The sequence below is a fragment of the Manis pentadactyla genome, chromosome 17 (genome assembly GCF_030020395.1).
Source record: "Manis pentadactyla isolate mManPen7 chromosome 17, mManPen7.hap1, whole genome shotgun sequence".
Classification (NCBI taxonomy): Eukaryota; Metazoa; Chordata; class Mammalia; order Pholidota; family Manidae; genus Manis; species Manis pentadactyla.
Genome location: NC_080035.1, coordinates 16,139,071 through 16,155,633, shown reverse-complemented (window position 1 = coordinate 16,155,633; position 16,563 = coordinate 16,139,071). Strand labels below are relative to the sequence as shown.

Sequence of the window (16,563 nt, the reverse complement as noted above, 5' to 3'; positions counted from 1 at the left end):
ATTCTAAAAGAAATGGACAACTTTCTAGAGAAATACAACCTTCCAAGTCTGACCCAGAAAGAAACAGAAAATCTAAACAGACCAATTACCAGCAATGAAATTGGATCAGTAATCAAAAAACTACACAAGAACAAAATGCTGGGTCCAGATGGCTTCATCGCTGAATTTTATCAAATATTTAGTGAAGACCTAATACCCATCCTCCTTAAAGTTTTCCAAAAAGTAGAAGAGGGAATACTTCCAAACTCATTCTATGAGGCCAGTATCACTCTAATACCAAAGCCAGGCAAAGACACCACCAAAAAAGAAAACTACAGACCAATTATGAACACAGATGCAAAAATAAACAACAAAATATTAGCAAACAGAATTCAAAAATATGTCAAAAAGATCATCCATCATGATTAAGTAGGATTTATTCCAGGGATGCAAGGATGGTACAACATCCGAAATCCATCAACAAAAAGGACAAAAACCACATGATCATCTCCATAGACGCTGAAAAAGCATTCAACAAAATTCAACATCCATTCATGATAAAAATTTTCAACAAAATGGGTATAGAGGGCAAGTACCTTAACATAAAAAGGCCATATATGACAAACCGATAGCCAACAGCATACTTAAAAGCGAGAAAATGAAAGCCTTTCCTTTAAGCTCAGGAACAAGACGAGGTTGCTCACTCTCTCCACTTTTATTCAAAATAGTTCTAGAGGTCCTCACCACGGCAATTATACAACACAAACAAATAAAGGGCATCCAGATTGGTAAGGAAGAAGTTAAACTGTCACTGTAGATGACATGATATCATACCTAAAAGAGCCTTAAGAATCCACTCCAAAACTACTAGATCTAATATCTGAATTCAGCAAAATTGCAGGATACAAAATTCATACACAGAAATCTGTTGCATTCCTATACACTAATGATGAACTAGCAGAAAGAGAAATCAGAAAAAAAATTCCATTCACAATTGCATCAAAAAAAATAAAATACCTAGGAATGAACCTAACCAAGGACGTGAAAGACCTATACTTTGAAAACTACAAAACACTCATGAGAGAAATTAAAGAAGATACAATAAATGGAAACACATCCCATGTTCATGAATAGGAAGAATTAATATTGTTAAAATGGTGATCCTGCCTAAAGCAATCTACAGATTCAATGCAATCCCTATCAAAATACCAACAGCACTCCTCAATGAACTAGAAAAGATCGTTCTAAAATTCATATGGAACCACAAAAGACCCGGAATAGCCAAAACAATCCTGGGAAGGAAGAATAAAGCAGGGGGAATTATGCTCCCTGACTTCAAGCTCTACTACAAAGCCACAGTAATCAAGACAATTTGGTACAGGCAAAAGAACAGAACCACAGACCAATGGACAGACTATAAAGTCTAGATATAAACCCAACCATTTGTGGTCAATTAATATATGATAAAGAAGCCATGGACATATAATGGGGAAATGACAGCCTTTTCAACAGATGGTGCTGGCAAAACTGGACAGCTACATGCAAGGGAATGAAACTGGATTATTGTTTAACCCCATACACAAAAGTAAACTCAAATGGATCAAAGACCTGAATGTAAGTCATGAAACCATAAAACTCGTAAAAGACAACAAAATAGGCAAAACTCTCCTGAATATAAACATGAGCAACTTCTTCCTGAACACATCTCCTCAAGCAAGGGATACAAAAGCAAAAATGAACACATGGGACTACATCAAACTGAAAAGCCTCTGCACGGCAAAGGACACCATCAACAGAACAAAAAGGCATCCTATAGTATGGGAGAATATATTTGTAAATGACATATCCAACAAGGGGTTAACATCCAAAATATAAAAAGAACTCACATGCCTCAGCACCCAAAAGCAAATAACCGTGTTAAAAAATGGGCAGAGGATATGAAGAGACAATTCTCCAAAGAAGAGATTCAGATGGCCAACAGACACATGAAAAAATGCTCCACATCACTACTCATCAGGGAAATGCAAATTAAAACCACAATGAGATATCACCTCACACCAGTAAGGATGGCCAACATCGAAAAGACTAGGAACAACAAATGCTGGTGAGGATGCGGAGAAAGGGGAACCCTCCTACACTGCTGGTGGGAATGTAAGCTAGTTAACCATTGTGGAAAGCAATATGGAGGTTCAGGTTCCTCAAAAAACTAAAAATAGGAATACTATTTGACCCAGGAATCCCACTCATTGGAATTTACCCCAAGAATACAAGTTCTCAGATTCAAAAAGACATATGCACCCCTATGTTTATTGCAGAACTATTTACAATAGCCAAAATACGGAAGCAACCTAAGTGTCCATCAGTAGATGGATGGATAAAGAAGTAGTACATATACACAATGGAATACTATTCAACCATAGGAAAGAAACAAATCCTACCATTTGCAACAACATGGATTGAGCTGGAGACAACCATGTGGGAAAAAAATATTTAACTACATTGTTTTATTCTCAGGACCATTGATTTTTGCTCGGTATAAGCAAAACCACTGTTGTTTATCTAGAATTCTCTAGGTGTTAAAGGAACATTATGCATTTTTCCCAAAAATAATATTTCCCGAAATATTAAGAAACTGCCACCAACCCCTAAATAACTTAACATATATTGTTGGAAAGGACATGTTTTTATACCTCCTGGGACGTTCCCAAACATAAGAAATATTTTATCATTTGCTTTGTTAGATACTAAGGACAAGGAAGTCACTTCATTGTGTAGACAAAAATGATATTGTGTTATTAAAACAAAACAAACCTAGTTCCCAACAGTTATCCATGGTGACCTCTAAAATGTAGCTTGTCACTGTCATATACCAGAGAGCTGTGTAGTAATGGGCAACTCATCCACTTTCTTTGAGCTTATTTAAAATGTAGAAGCTAGACTGGTTCTCCAAATCTCTCGGCTTTAGATAGGATGACCAAATGCCATATTCACTGAATGTAAAATGCCATTGATTGTAAGATGTACTATTTTTTACCACAAAGAAAGAAAAACACTGCCAATTAAGCTGTTTTCCTGTCCTTTAGGATTTTTATTTAAAATTCACTGAAAACCCCTTCTAAAACTTATTTAGACATAGCTTTTTTCTTTTCACAGAGCATTCTTGTTCACCCATTGAAAAGGAAAGTATAAACAAAATAAATTTGTTTAGGTACTTGCAAAACAACTTTGTGTCCAGAAATTCACTCCCCTGAACCCCTCGTTCACTCAGAGAGGAACATGGTACACAGCACTTCCTAAAAGAGGGCCCTGCTCTTGCCGTCAGGATTTTCTTCCAAGCTACTTGTATTCGATCTTCAAGATTTTATACTGGTGCTCTGTTGGAGAGGCTTCAGTCTAACACTCTCCTAAGCCTTTCTCAATCAGTCCTTAAACGGTATGTCAGCTGACATGTCACTGGATCGCACTTTTCCAGTCATGCCCCCAACTCCAGGCACACACAGGCGGTGACAGCCACGGCAAATGGCCGCCATCCGCTGCAGGGTCCAGGCACACCTCGTTTCACTGTGCTTTGCTTTATTTTCTGTGTTTAGCAGGGATTGCATTTTTTACAAATTGGGAGTTTTAAAGACCCTTGCGTTGCGCAAGGCTATCAGCACCATTTTTCCAATAGCATCTGTTCATTTTGTGTCTCTGTGTCACAGTTTGGTAATTGTCACAATATTTCAAACATTTTTATTATTATTATGTTTTTTATGGTGATCTGTGATCAGTGATTACAACTCACTTAAAGCTTAGGTGATGGTTAGCAATTTTTGCAATAATATAATAAAATGGGTTTTTTATTAGTATTTTCATATTATTAAAGTGTATTTTCATTAATGTATGTATTTTTTTAGGCATAATGTTATTGCACTTAATAGACTACAGTACAGTGTAAATATAAATTTTATATACACTGGGAAACCAAAAAGTTCATTTAACTTGTTTTATTATGATATTTGCTTCACTGTGGTAGACTGGAATGAACCCACAATGTTTCTGTGGTAGCCTTGTACTCTTAATTTTGGAGAAGTTAAAATGTTGGAGAGAAAAACACATTCATCATAGAATCCATGAAATACAACAATAGCAATGAAGAATGAGTGAAGTACTTAAATTACTAACCTGATACTTTACAGAAGCTGTACTAATTAAATTAACAAATGCCTCTGACAGGCACCCACAGATTCTGTTTGTCTCAAGCACCGCTTGCTCACTCTCACGCATGTGCGTATGCAAGCAAGTGCAGCCCAGGAGAGCGCCTGAAACAGACAGGAACACTCGTCAGCATTGCAAGACACTTTATTCAATGTAGACAGTTTGTTTCATCAGAGCATTAATGCTTGTAATTATACACTGACTCATTCAACTGTGATTATGCTCTGTACAAGGAAAAATTTAGAAGGACAATCATATACACCATCATCTTAATCATGTAACAATTTCTGGTGTGCATGCCTCTTAGGTACACTGAAGTGCTAACATTTAATACATCACTTCTATTTCTCTCATCATTCTGGTATCATACATTCTCTCAAGAGTGAGCTACCTCTAATGGAAAAATTGTCTCTTGATTTCTGCTTTCCAGTGGTCTCTGTCTTCTGCCTGGCCAACTTAATATAATCATATTTCATTGCTTGAGTAGGTGTTTGCTCTTCCCAGGAGGCAATAAGGCCTGTTTCCTCTAAGAATTAGAAAAGCAAAGTATTGCTGGGTCATTTGTAGTATTATTGAGGGCAGGGGGAAGGAGGCTGTAAATTGTAAATAAGAAATAAATATACATGGATCCTCATCACTTTTACTGAAAATAAATATGCAGGAATAAATACCCAGCTGATCAGTGAGAAAATATGTATTTACTTTTGCTTGCTCAAGCTTGGGAATGAGTGCAGAAGCAAGCTAGCTCTGGGACCGATTTCCCTTTGCCCTTGCTGCCCTGCAAATGACATTCTTACCAGACCATTAAGAAAACTGTTATAACTTCTGGTGAGACCACCTGCTAGGTCTCAGTGCTGGGACGATTACATCTATCGGAAATAATGACCCATAACTAGAATAAAACACATTAATAACATCACATTTACCCAGGATAATGCATTTCACCATTTTATATTACAGAAACCGAGTTAATCAGTAAAAGCATCACCAAAAAAAGAGAGCAACTAACAGGCACAGAGTAGATAATGAATATAAAAGCAGAATGTTCAGGCTTTTTTTCTTTTTTCCCTTTATAACTGAGAAGATATATAATGGGCAATAATGGATGGTGCACTAGTTTGGGGATGGGTAATCCTACTTTCTGTTTGTGAACTCATGCTAAAGGAAAACCTGGAAGTGCTTTCCCCTGAACGTAAGAGAAAACATGAGGTTATGAGGTTTAATGGAAAGAGCTTGGGATTAGGAGTTAGAGGAGCACAGGTCTTATTCCAGCTGTGCTGTTAATGAGCTGTGTGACCTTGGGCAGTTCACTTCACCTCTCTGAGCCTCAATTTCTTATCTGCAAAATGAACAGCTTAGACTAGGTGATCTCTGAAATCCCCTTCAATTCTCATATGTTGTGATTCAAAGCAGAATGTCAACCTGACATAGGAATGCTGTGAAATGTAATCAAAATGCCTATAAAACTTTGGAGTGCCAAGATCCTTAGAACTGCAGGCAGAAGGGATCAGATTGCAATGTCATTTAGGAGACTCCTTTGACACAATGCATCAAGGCCCTTGTAAAACTTGGGGACTTTAGAGAACTGCTGTATCAGGACCAAAATAAGGCAAGCCTGTGGTTCTCCTATTACCTATTTTCTTAGGCAAATGCTTGGGTTGATAGTAGTTTATTTCAGGAATTTCAATATTGACAATAACAGGAAAAAAACTAGTCAGAAATAAGACAGATTACACAAGCTAAATAAACCCCACCTAGTAAGATAGGTAGCGTACCTCAAAGTTCAAGCTTACAGTCAATATTTTTAGAGGTTAAGAGAACATAAGAATAAGAAATTAAATGTCCTTAAGTTTTCAGTCTTATAACTTTCTGCTTTGTTTCTATGACTGAGAACTTTGATGTGAGAAAATGCATTTCCTAACTTACCACAACAGCATATCCACTGAGACATAGAGACTGGAAACAATCATGGGAAAATGTATATGATGACATGCAGAGCTCGAGAAATCCCAGGACCATGCCTAGCATGTATCTTTGCTTCTTCATCCTGGCTTGCAGATGTTCCACTATTATGACTGTCATCAGTATTTTGGAGGAAAAAGAAACAGTGACCTTTTCACTTTAATCAAGACACAAAGTGTTGAGCTTATTTTAGGGAACAGGCAGAAGTAGGTATAGTACATGCTGGCATTTTGCATGCAAAGTCCTGCTGACACCTGCACACCAAACCCTCTGGGACACAAAACCTCTATCTTGCTACATAATGTTGCTCAGTTTTAGCCTCACATTATTGCTGGGATTGAATTTTAAATTAGTCTACTTACAGAACACATTACAAAAAGTTTAATTTTCCTTTTCAAACAAATCCCACTGCAAGCACCAGCCACCTGAAGCCAAGAGAGCTGAGTGTTTCGTCCAAATTGAAGTGTAATAAAATGTCCAAACCAACTAATTCTCCCTCAAAATAAATCTGTAACCCATTTGTACTAACCATCTTTGGTCAAGCTAGATTTTAGCCAAACATAATCAGAAATGATCCTCGAGTCAAGCATCATCCTTGTTAAGCCTAAATAAAATACAGAAGATAATAGAACAGCTGATAGCTTCTTGTAATGAAGGCAGAAGAGACTGAAAAAAAGATGTAAAAATTAATGGTATCTGCTGACATTACTTAAATAGACAATGGCTCCATCAATAAGGCTCCATCAATAAAAAGAAGCCCTAACAAATGTGGTTTATGACAGAAATATATTAACCACTTTTCATCATCTGGAACCTTCATAAATCAATAAGAGATAATATTTACTCTATCCTGCTGGGGTGGCTTTTTGTATTTTTATAGAATTCATTTAATTCTAGTTGCCATAGTTACAAGAGAATTCCAGAATGGGTTTTGTTTCATCATAATTGCTGCATGTTAGTATATAAACAGCTGAACTCTACCTTCAACCAGCAGCTCTCACTTGTGAATAAAGAAAATCCTTTATCATAAAGTAATTGAAGTAGAATTCAAAATATACCATTGAGTCCTTACTTTCCTCAGAGAGTGGCAAATATTTTTCAAACTTTTTTTTTAAGCATAGTTATCTCTGAAAGGCGCATCAATGGTACAAGAACAATTCAGAGGAAGATTTAAAATGCTTAAAGTGATGCGGAAATTTACAGAATTTAAAATAATTTATCCTTGGTCTGGACCATAAGTCATAAGGAATAATTTGAACTTGAGGCTATTGACCTATCTTTTTACCAAATACCTGTAAATTGATGTAACTATGAAATTTGAGGTGTGTTAATTCCTTGCCAATAATTGCCAGTTGGGTCAATATTAGTTTGTCTAATAAAAAATACAAAATGAGAGAAATTATTGTGAAGCCTGATGTACTTTTAGCATTAATTTCAAAGGCCACAAGGTAAAAGAAAGAAAAGGAAAACACTCATCTTTTGTTCCTTCTTTAAGGTAGCAAACATTCAGAACACATAAAATCAAAAAGGAAGTATTGGCTCCCACAACTTGGTAAATCTCAGTTCAATTAAAGATATAACTCTCTAAATTTTGAAAAGCAAAATTCCTTCTGCTTATCACTAAATCTTTTAAAATATGTATTTGTCTAGTAAAGTTCTACAACACTGCCCGTGAAATCTGAAGGGAGGCCATGTCAGAAGAGTCTTGAAGGACAAGAAAGTCCAACTAAAATTATCTCTTCCCAAAAGGCAGCCTAAGACACATAGTTTTAAGTATGTTATTTTGAGAGATACACAATTTCAAATAACTGAAGATACCGCCCATTACTCTAGAAAGGAAAAGTGAAAAGAAGTATTTTTGCTCCTTTACCTTGTATTTTTCCTGTTGAGCTAGCAGTTGTCATTCAATAGATTCCATTTTAAACTCTCTTCAATCTATATTTGTAGTATGTATTATTTGGAGGGGATACCATTTTCTTAGACGTATTAGATTTGAATCATGACTCTTTGCATGAAATGTTATTAAAATATATGATTTTTAATATGAACAATACAAGTTAACAATTAAAGAGACAGATAAATAAGGCAGTTGTTGACCATAAGTGTTGAATGAGAAGGACTCAGGAGAAGAATGAGGAGGGTTTTCAAAGTAAGTGATACTAGACAGTCACATACAAGGGCTGTGTAGGGATGTGATTCAGGGAGTCAGAGCAAGTCAAAAAGATACGCCCTGCAGAGAGTCAGAAAGGGTCTTAGAAGGCAGACGCGGCATTTAAATTGAGTTTCTTATTAAATGTAGAAAGGGATATTCTGATATTCTGAAGGGAGGAAAAATACTAACAATAATTAAAATGATGAAGAGAACAGGACACATGGAAGTTCTCTGCAGCACCCTGACAAACTTGTAGTAGATGTGGGTATATGTCGGGGTCCAGGGGTTGCCCTTCAGGTTTTAGAGCAACGCAAAGAGCAAAGAAGGAGGCAGGAGTCATCATGGAGGGTGCTTAAAAGAAGTCAGTTTATTCTGCATAAAGCTGTACTTCTTATACTGCTATAGTGCTGATTCATGGTTACATAAGCACTGAAGACGCACATGCATGTGGCCTTCATGGCCAGGTGTCCAGCCTTCAAGGCCCTTATCTAGCTCCTTACTCACGGGTACAACACGCTGTGTTTTCTAGGTTTCTCGAGGGCAGACATATCCCGGGTGAAGCAGTGGACAGCTGTCCTTATAGAGCAGTAGGGAAAGTTGGGCAGGGGAGAGCCTTCCCTACAGTATAAGCAAATGAAGATTATTAGAAGTACATAGTTTGTGGAAGACCACACAAGAGCTGTGAAAATTTTAAGTCATTTTGCCAATTGAGGGTAGAAGTCATTTCCATCATGTCGGAGCCATGTCAGGCGGCAGCTGGGGGCGGGGAGCCGGCTTCGGAGGCGGCCCTTTTTCAGTGCAAACACTTGCTCTGAAACTTACTAACTGGAAAAGTTACCTAACATCCCCATGACTGTTTTCTTAGCAGAACTAGGAATACTAATAGTGCCTACTTCCTAGGTTGCCGTGAGTATTCAAGGAATTAACATGTATAAAACACTTTAACTAATGTTTAGCAAATAGTAAGCACTCCGTGTGTATTAGCTCTTACTTTTATTATGTGGTCCTGGGCTGAAAATAATTCCGGTATAGATATTTTTTTGACATTTTTCTTGTCTTTGTATAATCTCATCCTGTGCTAGATCATCTAAGAATTTCAGTAATGGAGGAAAAACTAAACTCAGTTTGCCAATGAATGATCACTCCCAATTTAAAAGTTTCCTTTACGTTTCTTTTTCCTCTTCGCAGCAGTTCTAGAATTTAGCTGCACTTTTTAATCATATGAAGATTTCTTTAAAATCCTAGAGCCGGGATCCCACCTCCAGAGATTGTAATTTGACTGGGCTTGGCCATCAAGAGTTTAAAAGCTTCCCAGGTGATTCCACTGGGCAGCCAAGCTGAGAACCTCTGACCCAATGGGTAAATTGTCTGCCAGTTTGAAGTCCAAAATCCGCATAGGAACTGGCTTGTCACTTCTCACGGAGTGTTTCCCTTCCTGCCCTCTTTACCCCTAATGCTGGTAGGGGGAGTGGGGGGATGGGGGGAGGGAGGGGCATTGTAACTCCTCCTAGTGATGAGTCTCTGACCTGGAGCTTTGCTCGCGCCCCCATCATGGAGTCAGTCTATTTTTATTCCTGGGAGGTCTGCACTGCTGCCCACTGAAGTGTGGACCCGATGTGAACCCTGACTGCACTTGCTGACCTTCAGCCCAGGGTACGCTTAGACCCACAGGCCCAGAGAGGCAGTGTGGGGGCACGCTGCTGAGGCCAACAGCCTCACACGTGCTGCTGGCTGAGGTGGGCTCTGTGGCCTCTTCACCCAGACATCTAGGCTCTATCGGTCACCGGTGCTCCTGACCCCTCCCCCAGCCCCCCACTACCCTCCCCCACACCAGGCACGTGGGAACTCCTACGTCTCTTGCAAACTCTGTGTAGGCCATGGGGTTTGGGGTCCTTCTGTAGGTAAACCATTTATCTAGACATCCCTTGCCCTTGCCCTTGCTCGTCTACTGCTCCCGGACCACACTGAACGCAAAGGACAGGATGCGCTGGGGCTCTGATCAGACTCTACCATCTTGTGGCTAAGACTTGGGAGTCGGGATCCTAGTTTCTGACAAGGGACTCAAAGAGCACCTCAAACTAGTCTCTCCTCCTTCCTGTGCAATTCTTTCCCCAGGACAGAAATCTTCTCCCTCCTCTTCCTGTTTCTGTTATCTTCCCTTAGGTGACACCTTCAACCCTTCTTATACTACAGCTTAAGGATCTGTGATGTGTGTCTCCTACACTTGGTGCATGGAAAGGGCAGTTTTTGGAATTCAGAAAAATATTTCTCCTTTAGCAAATCCTAGCATATTGTCTCCGTGGACTCAAAAAACTTGACAAATTTTAAGTCAAAATTTGAAGAGTAAACTTTTTCTGTCTGTGCTCTGGCCCTAACTTTCCTGTCTTTATCCTTCCTAAGGCAATGGATGTATGTGGATGAATCAGAAGACAGCCCCATACAAGGAAGTATAAAAAAGAAAAGCACATTAATATATTTCAAACTATACTATGTCCACAGTATTTATAATTGAAAATAGGTCCAGTATGAATCTCCCACTCCTCTTGAGGTATTTAGCTTCTGGCCCAATGGTTAGGACACATCTATTTTCAACCCCATGGTTTTCATAGCACCAATTTTTTCCTTCTATCTTTCTCTATCCAAATCCTATTGTGCTTGTGTGTGTGTGTGTGTGTGTGTGTGTGTGTGTGTAATTCCTGTTTTGCCTGCCAGACGCTTAGGCCTATAGGTCACAATATGTCAATATAGTCTAAGAATTTAAGAGTAGAACTATCTACCTATCACCAAGACTAAGAATGTAGGGCACATAGTTAGAATCTAAAAATATTTCTTTACTACTCACAGCCTGTCTTAGTATTCTGAGTTTGAAGACTTTGTTTGAAAGTTGTATTCCTCTTTTCCCTTTGGCTGCCTTTAATATTCATGGAAAATAAATGCACTAAAGCTTAGGCTTCTCTCTCATTAAGTGGAAACATTATCCAGGGATCCAAATTTCATACAGTTTGCTTCCACCTACAGAAACCCAGATGGAATTAACTTCACCCCACATCTCAGACAGGCTTCCCACCTCAGCTGCAGGCCTTTGTTAGACCAGTCCTGCTCTAGAATGCCAGTTATGACCGATTTTGCACCTTGCTCCCCTATTAAAAATACTAAGTTTTTTAACAATGACAAAGAAGTATTTCTACTTAAGAAAAACTGGAAAATTAAGAAAAGGGTAAAGAACTGGAAATTTCTAATAACTACCAATGTTATCATTTGGTATATTTCCTTCCATAAGTAAAATATAAATTATAATCAAATAAATACCTACCTTTTTCATTATAGAATATATCATAAAAATTTACTTGTTATTAGTCTTCCAAAATGTTTGTTTCCACTATTTTTATTCATAAATAAAACTATGATGAAAATAATACTGTAAGTCAAACATAATATTCTTCAGCGCATAGTTGCCATGTACTAGGATAACTCTTTAATGTGTATTATGTCGTATAACCCTCAAAGAAACTATCAGTATCATTCCCATTTTGCAGATGAAAAACCTGAGATTTAAAATGAATAAGTAATTTGGCCAAAGACACACAGCAAATATCAAAAAATGGATTCTGCACTAAAATTTAGTGATCTGACACCTTACTTTGTACATAATTACATTTCTATAGCCAAAAAAAAAAAAAAATCCCAGAAGTAGAGTCAAAAATTCAAATCATTTTAATCCTCTCATGTTTTTGATGCACATATCTAAGTTGCTTTCCAGAAAGACTTTGAAAAAAATGTACAAGCCTACAAGAAGTGTATGAAAATGTTTGTTTCATAGCATCATTTCTCAAATTGTTGCTAATGTGAAGGAAAAAATTATAACACATTGTGTTTGAACATGTTTTCATATTTGTTGCCCTCTTGTATTTGTTTTCTGAATTGTCTTTTCTTGACTTTTGTCCATTTTCTGAGATATTTTCATTGATGATTTTTAAGTTTTGAACATAAAAGTTTATCATCTTTTATCTCTCATGCACGTTCCAAATATTTTTCACAGCTTGCCAAATTTGCTTTAAATTTGGAATTACAGCTGATTTTAGATTTTGTTTTGCTATGTTTAATTTTATGTTGTCAGTCTTTTCTTTAGTTGTTTCTTCAATGACTATGTGCTTCCAAAAATCCTTCCAATCATGAGGAGAAAAATATCTGCTAGCTTAATTCGTCATTGTTCCTCATTAGGGGAAGTCCACTGTAATGGGAAGTGTGTGCATTCTTTACTGACATGGACTGTGTGGAATCCTAACCCTGCCCCTTATCACTGAGTGACCTTGGGAAGGCTACCTCTTCCTGAGATGTCCCCGCCTCTTAAGTGCCAATGGTCCCTAGCTCTAAAAGTTATTGCAAATAAAGGACATACTATATTTAAAACATAGCATGGCATGCATAATGAGCATTCAGTTAATAGTTTTATTATTATTATTTATTTAACTCACTTGACATTAATATCTGATTTCATATATAACATAAATAATTTATATTTTTGCCCAACATATCTGGTCAGTATTCCCTGCACTGGATATTTTTTTTAATCTTCCTTTCTGTTGTGTCTGTTGATACAATTTGCTTGCAGCTGCTAAATCTCTATTTATGCTTGAGTTGGATGTAGAAAGAAGAGCCTTTATTATAAAGTGATTTACCTGCATGTGTTCTTGCTTACTCTAGGTTCAATTATGCACTACTCTTTGAATATGACGGCTTGAACTTTTCTGCCCAGTACTTCACATAAAACAGCCCTGGCAAACTGATCTAAGGGAAGGGCCAGTGGAGTCAAGGGCCAGCCATTGACCCTGTCTATTGACACCACCATTTTGGAATATACCTTTCTTTATCCCCAGCACACACAGATAGCAGGACCAACCCAAACCAGTGCACATGGCAGGTAGCCCACATGCAGGACTATAGAGTGAACTGCCCCCCACCCTTTCTGCCCACCACACTGGCAGAGAAAACTCTCATAACTTCTCATCCTTGGTGTTTTGATGAAGCTCTAGAGGGACAAAGGTAAGATAGTAGATCTAAAGAAGATTCTTATTCTACTCAACAGGATGCTGCTTCTCCCAAACCCCTTTACTATCATCTTTTCCTAAGGAATCTTGGTTAAGGTGCCCCAAACTTAAAGAGTGAAACCTACTAGACATAGTCCTTCCAAGTGGTCAAGTTCTCTCTCCATGAAACTAACTTGGATTTTTTAAAATCTTGTCCTCCAGCTATTTAACTTAGCTCTTATCCAACAAGAAGGAAAGAAAAGGAAAACCTCTAATAAATAATATAAACAACTATTCATGGATTTTTCATATTTACTTTCAAATTTAAGAGAAAATAGGAATGTTTAAGCCAGTTTACGCATATGTATATAAATCTTATGAGACTAAAATCTGAGCAATGTAAGCCTTCAAAATTAGAGCAGCCATGGATTGTGGTTGAATTATGTTAGCTAATGTCTGACATTCTCTACTTCCATTTCTATTCACCTATGATTACTACATTTTTTATGCTCTCTTGGAATTCTGCTACTAGTTCCTCTGCCCTGGCCTCTGACTTAGCCTTCCACTGTGAAGTGGATCTTGGTTCATTAATTCCTATGTAGGTTTCTGACTTGCCTCCAAATCATGGCGAAGATTTGTGCTTCTGGAAGGCTCGTGGACACCTACTCTATTATTAGCTGTGCAGAGTCACCCCACGCTCTGGGCTGTCTTGCCTGATCCTCAAGCGCAGCTGCCTGGGTCTTCTCCTGGGTCTGAAGGCCAGGCATTGCAGGAAACCCAGGACCTTAAAGCTGAGTGAGAAACAGATCCGCTCAGGAATGCACAGAAGCCTTGCAGCCTTTTACCTTCTTTCCTAGCTCTTCTCTTTGGGGTAGTGAGAGCTCTAGCAAACAAAGACTCTTCATCTCCCTTCCCAGTGTGGTTTCTTGACTAATATTAAAGCTGTCTCAAATATGCCAGTTCTGCTAACAATCCTATTTCCAAACATGTCATTTGTGGCTTTGCTTTCCCACTAGTCAGCATAGGCCTGTCTGTATCAACAGTATATCTCAGTTCCTTTGTTCATTTTCAAATCTCACCTGCCTACAGTCACAGATCTCTCTAAAAAGTGACCCATGTTTCTCTTAATGTACTTGATTCTCGCATGGACTAATTTATTGAAAAAGAAAACTAGCTGAACACTTGAAATAGATATAAAAGAAAAAAAACCTGTAAGCAGACAGCAGACATTTTTTTCATCATATTATCATTGTCATCATCATCAGCCCTAACAAAGTGCTTACTATGTGCCAAGCATTAATAGAACTGCTTTATACATAATAGCTTATTTAATTCTTACAACAACCTAAAAGGGAGTTAATGGTATTATCCTCATTTTACAGATAAGGAATCTGAGGCAAAGAGAGAATCAATAACTGTGCCAGTTCACAGAGACCGTAAATCGGTAAGGCAGCTTCAACGCTGGCTCCAGCTGCCCTACTCTTAACCCTCAGACCACACTGCCTTCCTATACTGACAATTCCCCAGTGGCGTCCACAACCACTGTTACCTAGTGTAGCCAAACAGCCTGTCTTCTGGGTATGCAGTGCACTCCCGAGTGTACCATTATGGATTTAAACCCTAAATAAATAGTCTAAGGAACTCTATAGAAAGACGATGTCTTTATAAGAAAGCAAGCATAAAAACTGAGTGTGCAATTTCCACAACAAAAAGGACAGTTTTGACACATGCATATCCAATATCTAAACTATATAACAAACTTTTAGATAATAACATCACTCCCACTTTCTGGAAAAAGAAACTGAAGGCCAGGGAAATCAAGTATCTGGACCATCATCATACAGGTAGAGCCTGAGCTCTTTGCTTATAGCATGTTCTTCCCATGTTAACATACTCTCCATTAAATAAAGATATTCTAATAAATTGTATAACACCCATAACATACTCTAATAAATTGCTTTTAAATTTAACCCTAGGAGATTACATTTTAATCCTAAAGGAAATTCTTTTCAGCTATCATCATCCTGTGGTGCCTCCAGTGGCAAAAAGCAGATCCACCATTTCCAAGGCATCTTCATTGAATTCAGATGGCCTCCCAAGACATTCAAATGAGAGCAGTGACCAAAGGCAGAGGTACAGATACCAAGACCCTGCAGACATTATGCAAAGACACCCTGTCACATATGCTGCAGGAGCAAACTCAAAAGATTTCCTAAGATTCTGCAAACAGTTAAAAATTATTCTCTTCAGTTCCTACAGTCAGCCCATTCAACAACAGAATACCCAGACCGACTTCTCTGGTAGCTGACAGCTAAAAAGTTTACTTAAAAATCATTTGCAACCTAATAGATATCTATAGAACTCTACATCCAACAGCAACAGGATATACATTCTTCTCAAGTGCACATGGAACATTCGCCAGAATAGACCACATACTAGCCCACAAAAAGAGCCTCAGTAAATTCCAGAATATTGAAATTCTACCAACCAACTTTTCAGACCACAAAGGTGTAAAACTAGAAACAAATTCTACAAAGAAAACAAAAAGCCTCACAAACACATGGAGGCTCAACAACATGTTCCTAAATAATCAATGGATAAACGAACAAATTAAAATAGAGATCAAGGAATATATGGAAACAAATGACAACAACAACACAAAGCCCCAACTTCTGTGGGACACAGTGAAAGCAGTCTTAAGAGGAAAGTATACAGCGATCCAGGCACACTTGAAGAAGGAAGAACAATCCCAAATGAATAGTCTAACATCACAATTATCGAAACTGGAAAAGAAGAACAAATGGGGCCTAAAGTCAGCAGAAGGAGGAACATAATAAAGATCAGAGAAGAAATAAACAAAACTGAGAAGAATAAAACAATAGCAAAAATCAATAAAACCAAGAGCTGGTTCTTTGAAAAAATAAACAAAATAGATAAGCCTCTAGCCAAACTTATTAAGAGAAAAAGAGAATCAACACAAATCAACAGAATAAGATATGAGAATGGAAAAATCATGACAGACTCCACAGAAATACAAAGAATTATTAAAGACTACTACGAAAACCTATATGCCAACAAGCTGGAAAACCTAGAAGAAATGGACAACTTCCTAGAAAAATACCACCTTCCAAGACTGACCAAGGAAGAAACACAAAAGTTAAACAAACAGATTATGAGCAAAGAAATTGAAATGTAATAGAAAAAATACCCAAGAACAAAACCTACAGGCCAGACGGATATACCTCG

The 16,563-nt window shown here is 37.8% G+C and overlaps 1 long non-coding RNA gene across 1 annotated transcript in view; it reads right to left on the bottom strand.

Moving 5' to 3' along the window:
- Positions 1-2,278: 2,278 nt before the first annotated feature.
- Positions 2,279-16,563, bottom strand: part of LOC130681387 (uncharacterized) — a 167,379-nt gene continuing 153,094 nt past the window's right edge. The window contains exons 3-4 of the long non-coding RNA XR_008994508.1: positions 4,568-4,702; positions 2,279-4,280 (exon numbers count right to left, since the gene is read on the bottom strand). This is a non-coding gene — a long non-coding RNA (uncharacterized LOC130681387). The remainder of the gene's footprint in view (positions 4,281-4,567; positions 4,703-16,563) is intronic.